The following is a 20,476-nucleotide window of genomic DNA, read 5'->3' as shown; positions in this document are numbered from 1 at the left end:
TCTACAGGGGGGCTATATACTGGAGTGGGCTGTCTATATACAGGGGGACTATATCTACAGGGGGGCTATATACAGGGGGACTATATACAGGGGGACTATATACAGGGGGACTATATCTGCTGGGCTATATACAGGGGGACTATATCTACAGGGCTGGGCTATATACAGGGGGACTATATCTGCTGGGCTATATACAGGGGGACTATATCTACAGGGGGGCTATATACAGGGGAACTATATCTACAGGGCTGGGCTATATACAGGGGGACTATATCTGCTGGGCTATATACAGGGGGACTATATCTACAGGGGGGCTATATACAGGGGGACTATATCTACAGGGCTGGGCTATATACAGGGGGACTATATCTGCTGGGCTATATACAGGGGGACTATATCTACAGGGGGACTATATCTACAGGGGGGCTATATACAGGGGGACTATATCTACAGGGGGGCTATATACTGGAGTGGGCTGTCTATAGAGCACCATATACAGGGGTGGGCTATATAGTATATAGCCCCCTGTAGATATAGCCCACCCCTGTATATGGTGCTCTATAGATAGCCCACCCCAGTATATAGCCCCCCCTGTAGATATAGTCGCCCTGTATATAGCCCAGCCCTGTATATAGCCCAGCCCTGTAGATATAGCCCAGCCCTGTAGATATAGCCCAGCCCTGTAGAAATATTCCCCCTGTATATAGCCCACCCCTGTAGATAGCCCAGCCCTGTAGATATATTACCCCTGTATATAGCCCCCCTCTAGATATAGCCCCCCTGTGTATAGCCCACCCCTGTATATATAGCCCACCCCTGTATAAATAGCCCCCCTGTGTATATCCCAGCCCTGTAGATATATCCCAGCCCTGTAGATATAGCCCAGCCCTGTAGATATAGCCCAGCCCTGTAGATATGGTCCCCCTGTAGATATGGTCCCCCTGTAGATATGGTCCCCCTGTAGATAGCCCACCCCTGTATATAGTCCCCCTGTAGATATAGCCCACCCCTGTATATAGTATCTCACAAATAGCTCCCCTATAGTGCTCCACAGAAAGCCCACCCCTGTATATAGCCCCCTTGTACATATAGTCCACCCCTGTATATAGTGCTCCACTAATAGCCCACCCCTGTATATACTATATACAAGGGTGGGCTATCTGTGGAGCACTATATACAGGGGTGGACTATCTAGTGGAGCACTATATACAGGGGTGGACTATATGTACAAGGGGGGGCTATATACAGGGGTGGGCTATCTGTGAAACACTATATACAGGGGTGGACTATATGTGGAGCACTATATACAGGGGTGGGCTATATCTACAGGGGGGCTACATACATGGTTGGGCTATCTGTAGAGCTCTATATACAGGGGTGGGCTATATCTACAGGGGACTATATACAGGGGTGGGCTATCTGTAGAGCACTATAGGGGGAGTTATTTGTGGGACACTATATACAGGGGTGGTCTATATGGGGGCACTATCTACAGGGGCTCTATGGCAGGCACTATCTACAGGGGGCTCTATGGCAGGCACTATCTATAGGGGGCACAGTGTGTGTGTGTGGGACACGGTGTATGGTGCTATTATAATTAGAGGTGCAGTGTATAGCGCTATTATATTTGGGGGCGTAGTGTGTGGTATAATGATAACTTTATATTTATTTATAGGTGAGTCACTTAATGTAAATGTTTATTCTGCCTCTAATCAGCACTGTAGTCACTGTATGATCTGCAGCGAGATGATGGGTGGTGTGATTATGATAGGATTTATTTTTTGTGAAACGGCATCTCCCAGCATATCCTCACCATTGTTCGGGCTATGCTGGGAGCTGTAGTTTTACGCCGTCCAAACCTATACGGCAGGGGTTGCACTAAATTGAGCTGTATTTGTTCTGGGGCTGTATATATGTACCGAGCTTGGTTCTGGTGTTGTGTATAGAACCATATTGCTTGTGAAATGTACAAATAATTTTATGCTCGCGTTACATAAAAATAAATGACACGTCGATTGGTAGAGAAAACAAACACGGCGAGGGGGAAGGAGATGTCGGGAAAGAGGTTGGGGGGGGGGGCGCCAAACTGAATCTTTGCCCCAGGTGCTGGAGAACCTAGCTACGCCTCTGGCAGTTGTGTGTAACATCTGGCCACACTAAAAAAAGCACCACAAAACGCTGTGTGTGAATCCAGCCTAAAGAGGACATGAATGATCAGATAGCATAGCCCTGTCCTCTGCTTCTCCTATCCAGGCATCTACAAGCAGAGCGGAGTGATCTCACTTACTGTGATGTCCCCTCACATGGCAGCTTCACTACTGTGGATCATAATTTTTGGTTACCATTGCTACCTTAGCATCTCTTTGAAGCTAAGTTCACATCATGTCACTGCCTCTATGTCCAGCGTATACGCCAGGAAGTTTTCCCCACGTATATATGTCTAACGTACCCATAGACCATGATTAGCCGGACTTATGGCAAAAAAGTGTCTTTTTATAGGGAATCTGTCAGCGGTTTTGAGACCTCAAAACTGCTGACAGAGCGATATAGGGGGTGGGCATTGGAAACATACCAATTGTCTTAGTCATACAAGTTGCATGACCAAGAAATAAATTTTTAATTCCTCTGGCGCCGTGGTCATAAATACCGCTGAGGCGACCACTAGTCGTGGAAGTGGTCCCTACTTCCCCTTGCTGCACGCTGCCAGTCTCGCCGCTCTGCTTTGAGTGACACCTCCAGCGAACTCCTGATTGACCGCTAAAGCCATTAGGGCACATTCAGACGTGGCGGAATTGCTGTTGAATTCCGCTGCGGACAGTGCGCAGTGGAAATCCGCAGCAGACAGTTTGTCCATTGGTTTCAACACCTTTTTATTTAACGACGTGCAGACGTTGCGGAAAACTCCGCTGCAGACCATAGGCTGCAGTGCGGAATTTTCAGACCGCAGCATGCACTGTCTGTTGCGGAGAAGAAGCAGAATTTCACTGCGGATTTCAGTCTTTGCAATGCAAAAACTGAAATCTGTGGCAAGTCCGCTGTGATTTCTGCAACGTCTGAATTACCTGTCAAATATGCAAATGTTGGTGCAGATTCGTTGCGTAATTGCCCCAAATCTGCACCAACATTTGCAGCAGAAAAATTCCGCCACATCTGAATATGCCCTTACTCAGAGCAGAGAGACTTGCACAGGGGGAATCAAACATTGGTTTATTGGTCAACTCAAAACGGCTGACAGATTCCCTTTAATATACCTTTGAAAAACATATTATAAAATACAGTTAACCCCTTAAGGACACAGCCTGTTTTGGCCTTATGGACCAGGCCAATTTTTTTCAAATCTGACGTGTTATTTTAAGTGATAATAACTTTGGAATGCTTTTGTTTTTTCAAGCGATTCTGAGATTATTTTCTCGTGACACATTGTACTTTAAGTTATTGGTAAAATTTGGTCAATACATTCAGTGTTTGTTTATGGAAAAACACCAAAATTAAGAGAAAATTTTCAAAAATTACCATTTTTATACATTTAAATGTATCTGCTTGTGAGACAGATAGTAATACCACACTAAATAGTTACTAGTTAACATTTCCCATATGTCTACTTTAGATTGACATTGTTTTTTGAACGTCCTTTTATTTTTCTAGGACATTACAAGGCTTATAACTTTAGCAGCACTTTCTCATATTTTCAAGAAAATTTCAAAAGCCTTTTTTTTTTTAGGGAACAGTTCAGTTCTGAAGGGGCTTTGACGGCCCTATATATTAAAACCCCCCTATAAATTACCTAATTTTAAAAAAAGCTGCACCACTCAAAGTCTTCAAAACAGCATTTGCAAAGTTTCTTAACCCTCTTGGGGTTTCACAAGAAATAAAGAAAAGTGAAGGTGAAATTTACAAATTTCACTTTTTTTGCTGAAAATCAGTTTTAATCCATTTTTCTCTGTAACACAGAAGGTTTTACCAGAGAAATGCAACTCAATATTTATTGCCCATATTGTGAAGTTTTTAGAAATATCCCACATGTGGCCCCACTGTGCTACTGGACTGAAGCACAGGCCTCAGAAGCAAATTTATTATATATATTAGAATATTGTAATGACATTGATAGGGAAACAGACAAGTGAGCCCTAATCTACCCGCCACTCAGTCCCTGCCTACTTGCAACGACCCGCCCTAGGCGACGGGGTACAACTGGGCGACGGTCCCTACACTCAGTAAGTGCACGACAGACAACCAGACAAGGAAACACAGAGCAAAGGGAAATGGGGCAGTTGCCCACGGCAACACCATGAGCAACAAGAGTAGTAAACGAGCCGAGTCAAACCAGGAGAGTACGAGGTGCCAAACGCAGAGACGAGAGTAGTGAACAAGCCGAGTCAAACCAGGAGTGTACGAGGTACCAAACGCAGAACAGAAGAGTAGTCAGTAAGCCAGGGTCAATACAAAGCAGGGACAAGTAGTTCAAGAAGCTGCAGCAGGGCCAGGAAACCAACAGAGAAGAATCACAAGCAAGGAGGAACAGGAAAGGCAGGTATAAATAGACAGAGGGCGGGAGCTAGCTCCGTCTGGCCAGGCTGTGATAGGCTCTCCCACTCCTAAGCCTGCCATCCTGAGTGGTGGAAGATGGAGTCAGTCTCACAGACATAGAAGCAGGTGCAGACTGATTACCTATGGGCGTGGATACAGAAGCTGTGCCTGGCAGATCCTTAACAGTACCCCCCCCTTTTATGAGGGGCCACCGGACCCTTTCTAGATGGACCTGGTTTATTGGGGAAACGAAGGTGGAACCTCCTGACCAATACCCCAGCGTGAACATCCCGGGCAGGTACCCAAGTCCTCTCCTCAGGCCCGTATCCTGTCCAATGGACCAGGTACTGGAGGGAGCCTTGGACCATCTTCCTGTCCACAATCTTGGCCACCTCGAATTCTACCCCCTCAGGGGTGAAACGGGGACAGGAGGTTTCCTCGAGGGAGCCAAGGATGGGGAGCAGCGTTTAAGGAGGGAGGCATGAAACACGTTGTGTACTCGAAAAGATGGGGGCAACTCCAGTCGGAAGGAGACAGGATTGAGGACTTCAATGACCTTGTACGGCCCTATAAACCGGGGAGCAAACTTATTGGACGGGACTTTAAGGCGCAAGTTTTTAGACGATAGCCACACCAGATCCCCGACCATAAACAAGGGGCTAGCAGAACGTCTTCTATCTGCCTGAGTTTTTTGTATGCTCTGGGACGCCTCTAGGTTCTTCTGAACCTGGGCCCAGACTGTGCACAGTTTCCAATGAACGACATCTACCTCGGGATTGTTGGAACTACCAGGTGAAACGGAGGAGAACCGTGGATTAAACCCAAAGTTACAGAAAAAGGGGGAGACCCCTGACGAGTTACTGACCCGGTTATTAAGGGAAAATTCGGCGAGGGGAATGAATGAGACCCAATCATATTGACAGTCAGAGATAAAACACCTTAAATATTGTTCTAGAGACTGATTAGTCCTCTCGGTTTGGCCATTCGTTTCAGGATGGAAGGCAGAGGACAAGGACAGATCAATCTCCAACTTTTTACAGAAGGCTCTCCAAAACAAAGAAACAAATTGTACCCCTCTGTCAGAAACAATATTGACAGGGACCCCATGGAGACGCAGGATGTGTTTGACAAACAAGGTAGCTAACGTCTTAGCATTGGGTAGGTTTTTGAGGGGCACAAAGTGCACATCTTACTGAAGCGGTCTACTACAACCCACATCACCGACTTGCCTTGAGATGGAGGCAAATTGGTGATAAAATCCATGGAGATATGGGTCCAAGGTCTCTGGGGAATGGGCAAAGAACGTAGTAAGCCCGCTGGTCGGGACCTGGGAGTCTTGGACCTAGCACAAACCTCACAAGCGGCGACGTAGGCCTTAACGTCTTTAGGCAACCCAGGCCACCAATAGTTTCTGGCAATGAAGTGCTTGGTACCCAGGATGCCTGGATGACAAGATAGTGCGGAGTCATGATTTTCCCTAAGTACCCTTAGCCGGAATTGCAGGGGAACAAACAGCTTGTTCTCAGGAAGGCTCCCGGGAGCTGAACCTTGATCAGCCGCAATTTCGGAGACTAAATCAGAATCAATAGAGGAAATGATTATACCTGGAGGCAAAATACAAGCAGGATCTTCCTCCGAAGGAGGGCTGGCCATGAAGCTACGCGACAGTGCATCAGCCTTAATATTTTTAGACCCAGCCCTATAGGTAACCAAAAAATTTAATCTGGTAAAAAATAACGCCCATCGAGCTTTTCTCGGGTTTAGCCTCCGGGCTGATTCTAGGAAAACCAGATTCTTGTGGTCGGTAAGGACCGTTACCTGGTGCCTAGCCCCCTCCAGGAAGTGGCACCACTCTTCAAATGCCCATTTAATGGCTAAGAGTTTGCGGTTGTCAATATCATAGTTACTCTCAGTGGGCGAAAACTTCCTGGAGAAGTAGGCACAGGGACGGAGATGGGTGAGGGACCTGGTACCCTGGGACAAGACAGCCCCCACTCCCACCTCGGACGCGTCAACCTCCACGATAAATGGCTACATTTGGTTGGGCTGAACCAACACCGGGGCCGAGATAAAGCACTTCTTAAGGGCCTCAAAAGCCTGGACAGCCTCAGGAGGCCAGTTGAGGAGATCAGCACCCTCGCGAGTGAGCTCCGTAAGAGGCTTAGCGATGACCGAGAAGTTAGCAATAAATCTCCTGTAATAATTAGCGAACCCCAAGAAGCACTGTAACGCCTTCAGGGAAGCAGGTTGGACCCATTCCGCCACAGCCTGGACCTTGGCGGGGACCATGCGGAATTCATGAGGAGTGAGGATTTGACCCAAAAATGGTATCTCCTGCACCCCAAACACACATTTTTCGGTCTTCGCAAACAGTTTGTTTTCACGAAGGACCTGGACCACCTTCCTGACATGCTCAATGTGGGAGGACCAGTCCTTGGAAAACACAAGTATGTCATCAAGGTACACTACAAGAAATACCCCCAGGTAATCTCTTAAAATCTAATTTATGAAATTCTGGAAGACCGCGGGAGCATTACACAACCCAAAGGGCATGACGAGGTATTCGAAATGACCTTCAGGCGTGTTAAACGCAGTCTTCCACTCATCCCCCTCTTTGATGTGGATAATGTTATACGCCCCCCGTAGATCAAACTTAGAGAACCATTGGGCCCCCTGAACCTGATTAAAGAGATCAGGAATCAAAGGAAGGGGATACTGGTTCCTTACAGTGACCTTATTCAAGTTACGGTAGTCAATGCATGGCCTAAGACCACCATCCTTCTTCCCTACGAAGAAGAAGCCAGCACCTACCGGAGAAGTAGAGGGGCGAATGTAACCCTTGGCCAGGCATTCCTAGATATACTCTCTCATGGTTTCACGTTCGGGACAAGAGAGATTAAATATCCTACCCTTAGGGAGCTTAGCTCCTGGTACCAAATCGATAGCGCAATCGTATTCTCTATGAGGAGGTAACACTTCGGAGGCCTCCTTAGAGAAAACATCAGCGAAGTCCTGAACAAACTCAGGTAGCGTGTTCACCTCCTCAGGGGGAGAAATAGAATTAACAGAAAAACATGACTTCAAGCATTCATTACCCCATTTGGTAAGATCCCCAGTATTCCAGTCAAACGTGGGATTATGCAACTGCAACCAGGGAAGGCTTAAAACCAAATCGGACGATAATCCCTGCATCAACTGTAATGATGGGGGTGGGGAGACAGACAAGTGAGCCCTAATCTACCCACCACTCAGTCCCTGCCTACTTGCAACGACCCGCCCTAGGCGACGGGGTACAACTGGGCGACGGTCCCTACGCTCAATAAGTGCACGACAGACAAACAGACAAGGGTACACAGAGCTAGGGGGAGAAAGGGGCAGTTGCCCACGGCAAAACCGTGAGCAACAAGAGAAGTGAACAAGCCGAGTCAAACCAGGAGAGTACGAGGTGCCAAACGCAGAGCAGAAGAGTAGTAAACAAGCCGAGTCAAACCAGGAGTGTACGAGGTACCAAACGCAGAGCAGGAGAGTAGTCAGCAAGCCGGGTCAATATGAAGCAAGGACAATGGTACAAGAAGCTGCAGCAGGGCCAGGAAACCAAACGAGAAGAATCACAAGCAAAGGAGGAACAGGAAAGGCAGGTATAAATAGACAGAGGGCGGGAGCTAGCTCCGTCTGGCCAGGCTGTGATAGGTTCTCCCACTCCTAAGCCTGCCACCCTGAGTGGTGGAAGATGGAGTCAGTCTCACAGACATAGAAGCAGGTGCAGACTGATTATCTATGGGCGTTAACCCCAAAGCTGTGCCTGGCAGATCCTTTACAGTACCCCCCCTTTTATGAGGGGCCACCGGACCCTTTCTAAGTGGACCTGGTTTACTGGGGAAACGAAGGTGAAAGCTCCTGACCAATATCCCAGCGTAAACATCCCGAGCGGGTACCCAAGTCCTCTCCTCAGGCCCGTATCCTCTCCAATGGACCAGGTACTGGAGGGAGCCTTGGACCATCCTGCTGTCCACAATCGTGGCCACTTCGAATTCTGCCCCCTCAGGGGTGAGAACAGGGACCGGAGGTTTCCTCGAGGGAGCCAAGGACGGGGAGCAGTGTTTAAGGAGGGAGGCATGAAACACGTCATGTACTCGAAAAGATGGGGGCAACTCCTGTCGGAAGGAGACAGGATTGAGGACTTCAATGACCTTGTACGGCCCTATAAACCGGGGAGCAAACTTCTTGGACGGGACCTTAAGGCGCAAATTTTTAGACGATAGCCACACCAGATCCCCGACCATAAACAAGGGGTTAGCAGAACGTTTTCTATCTGTCTGAGTTTTTTGTATGCTCTGGGACGCCTCTAGGTTCTTCTGAACCTGAGCCCACACTGTGCACAGTTCTCGATGAACGACCTCTACCTCGGGATTGTTGGAACTACCAGGTGAAACGGAAGAGAACCGTGGATTAAACCCAAAATTACAGAAAAAGGGGGAGACCCCTGACGAGTTACTGACCCGGTTATTAAGGGAAAATTTGGCGAGGGGAATGAATGAGACCCAATCATACTGACAGTCAGAGATAAAACACCTTAAATATTGTTCTAGAGACTGATTAGTCCTCTCAGTTTGGCCATTAGTTTCAGGATGGAAGGCAGAGCAGAAGGACAGATCAATCTCCAACTTTTTACAGAAGGCTCTCCAAAACAATGAAACAAATTGTACCCCTCTATCAGAAACAATATTGACAGGGACCCCATGGAGACGCAGGATGTGTTTGACAAACAAGGTAGCTAACGTCTTAGCATTGGGTAGTTTTTTGAGGGGCACAAAGTGGCACATCTTACTGAAGCGGTCTACTACAACCCACACCACCGACTTGCCTTGAGATGGAGGCAAATTGGTGATAAAATCCATGGAGATATGGGTCCAAGGTCTCTGGGGAATGGGCAAAGAACATAGTAAGCCCGCTGGTCGGGACCCGGGAGTCTTGGACCTAGCAAAAACTTCACAAGCGGCGACGTAGGCCTTAACGTCTTTAGGCAACCCAGGCCACCAATAGTTTCTGGCAATGAAGTGCTTGGTACCCAGGATGCCTGGATGGCAAGATAGTGCGGAGTCATGATTTTCCCTAAGTAACCTTAGCCGGAATTGCAGGGGAACAAACAGCTTGTTCTCAGGAAGGCTCCCGGGAGCTGAACCTTGATCAGCCGCAATTTCAGAGACTAAATCAGAATCAATAGCGGAAATGATTATACCTGGAGGCAAAATACAAGCAGGATCTTCCTCCGAAGGTGGGCTGGCCATGAAGCTACGTGACAGTGCATCAGCCTTAACATTTTTAGACCCAGCCCTATAGGTAACCACAAAGTTGAATCTGGTAAAAAATAACGCCCAACGAGCTTGTCTCGGGTTTAGCCTCCGGGCAGATTCTAGGAAAACCAGATTCTTGTGGTCGGAAAGGACCGTTACCTGGTGCCTAGCCCCCTCCAGGAAGTGGCGCCACTCTTCAAATGCCCATTTAATGGCTAAGAGTTCGCGGTTGCCAATATCATAGTTACTCTCAGTGGGTGAAAACTTCCTGGAGAAGTAGGCACAGGGACGGAGATGGGTGAGGGACCTGGTACCCTGGGACAAGACAGCCCCCACTCCCACCTCGGACGCGTCAACCTCCACGATATATTGCTCCATTTTATTGGGCTGAACCAGCACCGGGGCCGAGATAAAGCACTTCTTAAGGACCTCAAAAGCCTGGACAGCCTCAGGAGGCCAGTGGAGGAGATCAGAACCTTTGCGAGTGAGATCCGTAAGAGGCTTAACGATGACCGAGAAGTTAGCAATAAACCTCCTGAAATAACTAGCGAACCCCAGGAAGCACTGTAACACCTTCAGGGAGGCAGGTTGGACCCATTCCGCCACAGCCTGGACCTTGGCGGGGTCCATGCGGAATTCATGAGGAGTGAGGATTTGGCCCAAAAATGGTATCTCCTGCACCCCAAACACACATTTTTCCGTCTTAGCAAACAGTTTGTTTTCTCGAAGGACCTGGAGCACCTTCCTGACATGCTCAATGTGGGAGGACCAGTCCTTGGAAAACACAAGTATGTCATCAAGGTACACTACAAGAAATAACCCCAGGTAGTCTCTTAAAATCTAATTTATGAAATTCTGGAAGACCGCGGGAGCATTACACAACCCAAAGGGCATAACGAGGTATTTGAAATGACCTTCGGGCGTGTTAAACGCAGTCTTCCACTCATCCCCCTCCTTGATGCGGATAAGGTTATACGCCCCCCGTAGATCAAACTTAGAGAATCATTGGGCCCCCTGAACCTGATTAAAGAGATCAGGAATCAGAGGAAGGGGATGCTGGTTCCTTACAGTGACCTTATTCAAGCTTCGGTAGTCAATGCATGGCCTAAGACCACCATCCTTCTTCCCTACGAAGAAGAAGCCAGCACCTACCGGAGAAGTAGAGGGGCGAATGTAACCCTTGGCCAGGCATTCCTGGATATACTCTCTCATGGCTTCACGTTCGGGACAAGAGAGATTAAATATCCTACCCTTAGGGAGCTTAGCTCCTGGTACCAAATTGATTGCGCAATCATATTCTCTATGAGGAGGTAACACTTCGGAGGCCTCCTTAGAGAAAACATCGGCGAAGTCCTGAACAAGCTCAGGTAGCGTGTTCACCACCTCAGGGGGAGAAATAGAATTAACAGAAAAACATAACGTCAAGCATTCATTACACCACTTGGTAAGGTCCCCAGAATTCCAGTCAAACGTGGGATTATGCAACTGCAACCAGGGAAGGCCTACAACCAAATCGGACGATAATCCCTGCATTAACAGTACAGAGCACTGCTCCAAATGCATGGAGCCAACAAGGAGTTCAAAAACAGGGGTATGCTGTGTAAAATAACCATTAGCAAGAGGAGTGGAGTCGATACCCACTACCGGGACAGGTTTAGGCAAATCAATCAAAGGCATAGCTAGAGACATAGCAAATTCCACAGACATGATATTAGCAGAAGACTCTGAATCCAAGAAGGCACTGCCGGTAGCAGACCTACCACCAAAAGAGACCTGAAAGGGAAGCAAGATTTTATTACGTTTCATATTTACGGGAAATACCTGTGCGCCCAAGTGACCTCCCCGATGATCACTTAGGCGCGGAAGTTCTCCGACTGCATTCTTATGCTTAGGACAGTTGTTCACTTGATGCTTGTCATCCCCACAGTAGAAGCAGAGACCATTCTTCCTGCGGAAATATCTACATTGTTGGGGGGACACGGAGGCCCCGAGTTGAATAGGTACCTCCGAGTCTTCCGGGGAGGAACGAAGCAACGGAACCTTGGGAGGCATCATGGGGGAGTCAGAGGAGAAAACATCAAGACGTTCAAGTCGTCGTTCCCTGAGACGTCGGTCAAGTCGTACCGCTAAAGCCATAACCTGGTCTAGGGAGTCAGAAGAGGGATAACTAACTAGCAGATCTTTCAGGGCGTTCGACAGACCCAACCTAAACTGGCACCTTAAGGCAGGGTCATTCCACCGAGAAGCTACGCACCACTTACTAAAGTCAGAGCAATACTACTCAACAGGTCTCTTACCCTGACGTAAGGTCACCAGCTGACTCTCGGCAAAAGCAGTCTTGTCAGTCTCGTCATACATGAGTCCGAGAGCAGAAAAGAAAAGATCAACGGAGGAAAGTTCAGGGGCGTCAGGAGCCAAGGAGAAGGCCCATTCTTGGGGCCCTTCCTGGAGCCGGGACATAATTATACCCACCCGCTGGCTCTCAGAACCTGAGGAGTGGGGCTTTAAACGAAAATAGAGCCTACAACTCTCCCGAAAGGAGAGAAATGTCTTCCGGTCCCCTGAGAACCGGTCGGGCAACTTGAGGTGGGGTTCAAGAGGTGAGGTGAGGGGGACTACCATTGTAGCATCAGGCTGGTTGACCCTCTGAGCCAGGGCCTGGACCTGTAGGGAGAGACCCTGCATTTGCTGAGCCAGGGTCTCAAGGGGGTCCATAGTGGTGTCAGGGACCAGAGTAGACTAGGTATTGGCTTGTGATTATGTAATGACGGGGGTGGGGAGACAGACAAGTGAGCCCTAATCTACCCACCACTCAGTCCCTGCCTACTTGCAACGACCCGCCCTAGACGACGGGGTACAACTGGGCGACGGTCCCTACGCTCAATAAGTGCACGACAGACAAACAGACAAGGGTACACCGAGCTAGGGGGAGAAAGGGGCAGTTGCCCACGGCAAAACCGTGAGCAACAAGAGAAGTGAACAAGCCGAGTCAAACCAGGAGAGTACGAGGTGCCAAACGCAGAGCAGAAGAGTAGTAAACAAGCCGAGTCAAACCAGGAGTGTACGAGGTACCAAACGCAGAGCAGGAGAGTAGTCAGCAAGCCGGGGTCAATATGAAGCAAGGACAATGGTACAAGGAGCTGCAGCAGGGCCAGGAAACCAAACGAGAAGAATCACAAGCAAAGGAGGAACAGGAAAGGCAGGTATAAATAGACAGAGGGCGGGAGCTAGCTCCGTCTGGCCAGGCTGTGATAGGTTCTCCCACTCCTAAGTCTGCCACCCTGAGTGATGGAAGATGGAGTCAGTCTCACAGACATAGAAGCAGGTGCAGACTGATTATCTATGGGCGTTGACCCCGAAGCTGTGCCTGGCAGATCCTTTACATCAACAGTACAGAGCACTGCTCCAAATGCATGGAGCCAACAAGGAGTTCAAAAACAGGGGTATGCTGTGTAAAATAACCATTAGCAAGAGGAGTGGAGTCGATACCCACTACCGGGACAGGTTTAGGCAAATCAATCAAAGGCATAGCTAGAGACATAGCATATTCCACAGACATGATATTAGCAGACGACCCTGAATCCACGAAGGCACTGCCGGTAGCAGACCTACCACCAAAAGAGACCTGAAAGGGAAGCAAGATTTTATTACGTTTCATATTTACGGAAAATACCTGTGCGCCCAAGTGACCTCCCCGATGATCACTTAGGCGCGGAAGTTTTCCGGCTGCTTATTCTTACGCCTAGGACAGGTGTTCACTTGATGCTTGTCATCCCCACAATAGAAGCAGAGACCATTTGTGGCGGAACGGGTGACGGTTACAGGCATTGTACCCAAATAAAGGTTAAGCCTGCCGCAAACCGTCGCACTCCCGCCATCCGGGTGCCATAGCTTAGATGGCGCCCGGTGCTAGATGGGGATATGTCCCCTCAAACTGCATTACGTTATGTTTGATAATCAGTTGATTTATATTATAGTGTATTCAGTGCTGCTTCACTGTCCTCCCCTCTAGGGTTAATCTTATACTGTAGGAGAGTGAGTCACCGGCTGCAAGCGGGAACTTGTCTGAATGGAAATAAGAAAAAGGAGGGGGCAAGAGCAAAAAGCACATGGCCTGATTCCTGAGGGAGGGGTGAGTGAGGGAGATAGTGGTGCTGTGTGAGATCTCAGGTAGTTGCTGTCCAGGAGAGGATGAGATAGCAGTGTGAGCTGCAGGCAGGGGCTATCTACCTCAGAGATGGTACCTGACCTAGGGACAGTAATAGAGGGCAAGTGCTGGAGTCCCATCTAACTAAGGAGGATCTGGATACACCCCAAAGGATGAAAGGTACAGTGGAGAGACCCCATAGTGAGGTAGCCTGTCACATCCAGCCCAGAGGGGAGAAGCAGCGGTGCCTTGTTTCTGTGTGTGTCTGTCCCTGTTAATAAACGCGCCTCTGTGGCTTGTCCCCTGTTAATCTGTGTCGCCTGAATCAATCGCCCACATTCTCTAGGCGTAAACCGACCCCCACTGACCCGGTTTCGCCACATTTGGTGGCAGCGGTGGGATAGATTCAGCCCGTTCTAGGGGAAGCGGCAGGGGATAGGTACCCTGGTACCATCCGGCGCTTCGCGGCCAGACCTCAAGGGCGGACTGCCACACGTGCTGCAGTACAGGGGGACCACAGGCACCTAAATCCCCAGTCATGGAGCCTGACTCTATGGATCCTCCCGGCGGAGCAGAGGCTGTCCCCTATGGCAGCTACCTCCGAATTACACTCCAAGAGCTGTGCCGGTTCCGGCGCATTGCCTTCTCGTCCCGAGACATCAAGGATCGGCTGATTGAGAAGCTCCAGGACTGGGACCTGGCGAACCCGGCCGAGATGGGAGAGATGGCCGAGGGTGACATTGACTACTGCCCCGAAGAACTGGCCAGTCGCCAGGGAACCGGCCGTAGCGCCATCTCGGACGCCCAGGCCCTGCGGATGGGGGATCTGCTGACCGATCTGGGGCCTCAAAGCTCCGAGGCCGAGCGCCTGATCATCGTTGGGGCCGTGGCCCGTGCAGTGTCACCCCCAGAACCAACAACCCCAATCCCTGCCGGGCCCCGAAGACCCCAACTACGATACAACGACCTCCCCAAGTTGGATCCTTCGTCCACGGACATCGATGCGCACCTAACCATGCTTGAGACACAGCTACAGGTGCATGACATCCCCACCAGCAAATGGGCTCGCTACGTGGGGCCCAGCCTGCAAGGGAGGGCCCTTGAAGTCTACCGGAGCCTAGGTCCAGAGGACGGACGGGACTACGGTTGCCTCCGGGACGCCCTGCTGAAAAGGTATGCGATCACCCAAGAGACTTACAGAGAGCGGTTCCGTAATTTGACGCTCGCCGGCCAGGATACCCATGTGGAACTGGCAGCCCAGCTCCGCTTAAGCTGCTCCAGGTGGGCCGAGGGGAAGAAGGCCTTCAGTCGGGAGGCCCTGGAGGACCTCGTCATTTTGGAGCAACTCCTCTCCAGGATGGAGGTCCCCATTCGTGCCTGGGTCGCGGACCGCCACCCCAGCACCCCTGAAGATGCCGCCACCCTGGCCGACGAGTTCTTGGCCCACCGACCCCAGTGGAGAAGCCTTCCGCGCCAGGACCAACGCCGAGAGCTCCGAGCCCCTACCAAAATAGCGGAACCACCCCGGCCAACTTCGATGAGACCCCAGCCGCAGCCTACCCTGTTATGGGTGCCACCAGCCGGGGCACATCCGACGGGACTGCCCCCTGGCCCAATCAACGGTGCCCTTTCCCAGACCAACCCCAACCCGGGTCGCCTTTTGCCCGGAGGCGGGCGACCCCGATGAGTGTGACCACCTCTTAGATGCACCAGAGGTGGAGGAGGTGGTCTACCACGTAGAGCTTGCCAGCCTCGTGACGAACCAGGTCCCTGCCAACATGCAGGGCCACCGACAGCCCGTGGTGCTGGGACGCCGCACCGTCCAGGGACTCCGTGACTCGGGGGCATCCCTCACCCTGGTAAGAGCGGACCTGGTTCCCCAGTCTAAGGTTCTTCCCCAGCGATTAGCCCGGATTGCCCTGGCGGACGGACAGCAGCGGTCCATTCCCCGCGCCAGAGTCTACCTGGACTGGGGCCCCGGAAAAGGGGAGGTCGAAGTCGGGCTCATGCCGGATCTCCCCGCTGATGTCTTATTGGGGAACGACCTTGGGAACGGTCTCACCAGTCAGTTCGCTGGGGCCGTGACCCGCAGCCAAGCCCGGGAGAACCTTTACCGGCCTCCACCACCGACCAGTGTAACCACCGAGGCTCCTCTCCCAAAAGCCTCGCTCCCCGAACCGCCGGTGGTAAGTACCCAAGCCCCTGACGCCTCACAACTGACCGACCCGACGAACCCCCCGACAGACCTGGGGGAGGTGGATAGGGTCGCTTTTAGGGAGGCCCAGCATACGGATCCTTCCCTGTCCTCTGCCCGTAGCCTGGCCGATTGACCACCCAGTGGAGGGGCCCAGACAGGGTTCCAGTGGGACAACGGGCTGTTGTACCGGGTCGAAGCCCCGACCAAGCCCGAGTCGCCCTGGACCGCCTCCAAACAGCTGCTTGTTCCCCAAGCCTACCGTGCACGACTGTTAGCCCTCGCCCACGATATACCCGCGGCGGGTCACAATGGGACCAGGTCCACCAGGGCCCGGCTCTCGAAGGCTTTCTTTTGGCCAGGGCTGACTGAGGACGTGCGGCGGTACCGAGCTTCGTGCCCTGTCTGCCAACGGGTGGCGGGGGCCCCGCGCAAGGTGCCGCTCAAGCAGCTGCCCCTCATCCGATAGCCCTTCCAGCGTGTGGCCATAGATCTGGTTGGCCCCATTAATCCCCCCCAGCCGAGGGGAAAAACGTTACATCGTAACCCTGGTAGACTTCGCTACCAGATACCCGGACGCAGTGGCTCTGTCCTCCATAGATGCCGAGCACGTCGCCCAGGGACTCATGGACATCTTCAGCCGGGTGGGGTTCCCGTGTGAGGTACTCACAGACCAGGGATCTCAATTCCAGCGAGAACTCATGCAGGACTTCTGGAATCGGCACGGGGTGAGTTCTCTAAGAACCACCGCCTACCACCCCCAAATGAATGGACTGTGTGAAAGGTTCAACGGTACCCTCAAGCAGTTGCTACTCCGATATGTCCACTCGGAGGGGAGAGACTGGGACTGCTCCTTGCAGCAGCGTCTCTTTGCCTATCGAGAGGTGCCGCAGGAGTCTACCGGGCACTCCCCATTCGAGTTGCTGTTCGCGAAGCGGGTCCGGGGACCCTTGGACTTAGTCCGGGAAGGTTGGGAAGGGAAGTTTGCAAGCCCGAAGATCCCGGTAGTAGACTATGTGAGCCAAATGCGGGAGCGCCTAGCACGGCTGATGGATTTGGCCCATCAGCGATTGGAAGTAGCTCGAAGCCGTCAACGGGACGAGTACAACCGTAGCGCCCGACCCCGAGAGTTGGGGATGGGGGAGAAGGTACTGGTCCTCGCGCCAGTACGAGGCAACAAGTTGCAGGCCAATTGGGCTGGACCGTACACTGTAGTGGGGCGTCAGGGGATGACGAACTACCTAGTAGCCCACGACAAGGCAGAAAAGCGGGTACGGAACTACCACATAAACCGGCTCAAGGCCTATGTGGTAAGGGAGGTAGGAGCGGTCGCGATACGCTGCCCGCCCATGGACAACCCTGACATGGACCGCATCCCTGACCTACTGACAGAGGCCCGACGCCAGACAGGGCTGGCAGATGTGCAGCTTGAAGTCCAGCTATCGCGCTTGCAGAGTAGGGAGATGGGGGAGGTGTTAGCAGCCCAGGAGGCCCTGTTCACCGCGTCCCCCGGATGTACCCCCCTAGTCGCTCACGAGGTCGACACTGGGGGAGCCCGACCCCTGAGGCAGCCCGCGTTCCGAGTGGCTCCCTCAGTGCTGACCGCGATGAGAAAAGAAGTAGAAGAAATGCTGGAGATGGGGGTCATTGTACCATCTCACAGTCCTTGGGCCGCCGGCGTTGTGTTGATCCCCAAGAAGGACAAAACCATGAGGTTCTATGTAGACTACCGGCGGCTGAATGAGGTAACCGTTACGGATGCCTATCCGATGCCCCGGATTGATGAGCTGCTCGATAGGCTGGGAGGGGCACGCTTCGTGTCCACTCTGGATCTCAGCAAGGGCTACTGGCAGATTCCTCTCACCAAGGAAGCCCAAGAGCGCTCGGCGTTCATCACCCCGTTCGGCCTGTTTGAATTTACGTGCATGCCGTTCGGGATGAAGAACGCCCCCGCGACCTTCCAGAGGGTGGTCGACCGGATCCTCGTGGGGTGTCAGGAGTTTGCCCAGGCCTACCTGGACGATATCGCTATCTTTAGCGAGACATGGGAGGAACACTTGGGGCACGTGGCGCAGATCCTGGAGCGCATCCGGTACGCCAGCCTCACCATCCGCTCCGACAAGTGCCAGATGGGGATGGCAGAAGTAGCCTAATTGGGGCACCGAGTGGGCAGCGGACAGATCCGCCCCAAGCCGGCCAAGGTGGAGGCCATTCTCCAAAAGCAGGTTAGGGCCTTTCTGGGAGTCACAGGGTACTAACGAAAATTAATCCCGCAGTATAGTACCCTGGCCAAGCCCTTGACCGACTTGACGTCCAAAAGGTTCAGTCGACTGATGCCCTGGTCCCCTGACTGTGAGGCGGCCTTCGGGAGCCTTAAGACTGCCCTCTCCACCTCCCCTGTCCTGGCTGCCCCTGACTTCCACCGGCGGTTCATAGTCCAAACCAATGCCTCAGACGTCGGGCTGGGAGCGGTACTGAGCCAAGTGGACCAGGCGGGCCACGAACACCCGGTCGCGTACCTCTCCCGGAAGCTGCTGGACCACAGTCCTCTCAGTTGGTTGAACAGAACCGCCGGGGACAATGGGCGTTTACTACGGTGGAGCCTGGCCTTACAATCCTATAACTTTACCATCTCTCATAAAAAGGGCCGGGACCACGGGAATGCTGATGGACTCTCTCGGCAGCAGGACACTGATGGGCGGAGACTGACAGCACCGGGCCCAGATCTCATCACTGACCCGACAGAGGGTCAGCAGAACTGATTCTGGATCTAAGCTGGGGGAGGTCTGTGGTGGAATGGGTGACGGTTACAGGCATTGTACCCAAATAAAGGTTAAGCCTGCCGCAAACCATCGCACTCCCGCCATCCGGGTGCCATAGCTTAGATGGCGCCCGATGCTAGATGGGGATATGTCCCCTCAAACTGCATTACGTTATGTTTGATAACCAGTTGATTTATATTATATTGTATTCAGTGCTGCTTCACTGTCCTCCCCTCTAGGGTTAATCTTATACTGTAGGAGAGTGAGTCACAGGCTGCAAGCGGGAACTTGTCTAAATGGAAATAAGAAAAAGGAGGGGGCAAGAGCAGAAAGCACATGGCCTGATTCCTGAGGGAGGGGTGAGTGAGGGAGATAGTGGTGCTGTGTGAGATCTCAGGTAGTTGCTGTCCAGGAGAGGATGAGATAGCAGTGTGAGCTGCAGGCAGGGGCTATCTACCTCAGAGATGGTACCTGACCTAGGGACAGTAATAGAGGGCAGGTGCTGGAGTCCCATCTAACTAAGGAGGATCTGGAGACACCCCAAAGGATGAAAGGTACAGTGGAGAGACCCCATAGTGAGGTAGCCTGTCACATCCAGCCCAGAGGGGAGAAGCAGCGGTGCCTTGTTTCTGTGTGTGTCTGTCCCTGTTAATAAACGCGCCTCTGTGGCTTGTCCCCTGTTAATCTGTGTCGTCTGAATCTATCGCCCACATTCTCTAGGCGTAAATCGACCCCCACTGACCCGGTTTCGCCACCCCATTCTTCCTGCAGAACTCTCTACGTTGTTGGGGGGACACGGAGGCCCCAAGTTGCATAGGTACCTCCGAGTCTTCCGTGGAAGAACGAAGCAACGAAACCTCGGGGGGTATCATGGGGGAGTCAGAGGAGAAAACACATAAACATTCACGTTGTCGTTCCCTGAGACGTCGGTCAAGTCGTACCGCTAAAGCCATAACCTGGTCTAGGGAGTCAGAAGAGGGATAGCTAACTAGCAGGTCTTTCAGGGCGTTCGACAGACCCAACCTAAACTGGCACCTTAAGGCAGGGTAATTCCACCGAGAAGCTACGCACCACTTCCTAAAGTCAGAGCAATACTCCTCAACAGGTCTCTTACCCTGAGGTAAGGTCACCAGCTGACTCTCGGCAAAGGCAGTCCTGTCAGTCTCGTCATAAATGATTTCCGAGAGCAGAAAAGAAAAGATCAACGGAGGAAAGTTCAGGGGCGTCAGGAGCCAAGGAGAAGGCCCATTCTTGGGGCCCTTCCTGGAGCCGGGACATAATTATACCCACCCGCTGGCTCTCAGAACCTGAGGAGTGGGGCTTTAAACGAAAATAGAGCCTACAACTCTCCCGAAAGGAGAGAAAAGTCTTCCGGTCCCCTGAGAACCGGTCAGGCAACTTGAGGTGGGGTTCAAGAGGTGAGGTGAGGGGCACTACCATGGTAGCATCAGGCTGGTTGACCCTCTGAGCCAGGGCCTGGACCTGTAGGGAGAGACCCTGCATTTTCTGAACCAGGGTCTCAAGGGGGTCCATAGTGGTGTGAGGGACCAGG

The sequence above is a fragment of the Rhinoderma darwinii genome, chromosome 1 (genome assembly GCF_050947455.1).
Source record: "Rhinoderma darwinii isolate aRhiDar2 chromosome 1, aRhiDar2.hap1, whole genome shotgun sequence".
NCBI lineage: Eukaryota > Metazoa > Chordata > Amphibia > Anura > Rhinodermatidae > Rhinoderma > Rhinoderma darwinii.
Note: the sequence above shows the minus strand (reverse complement) of the source record.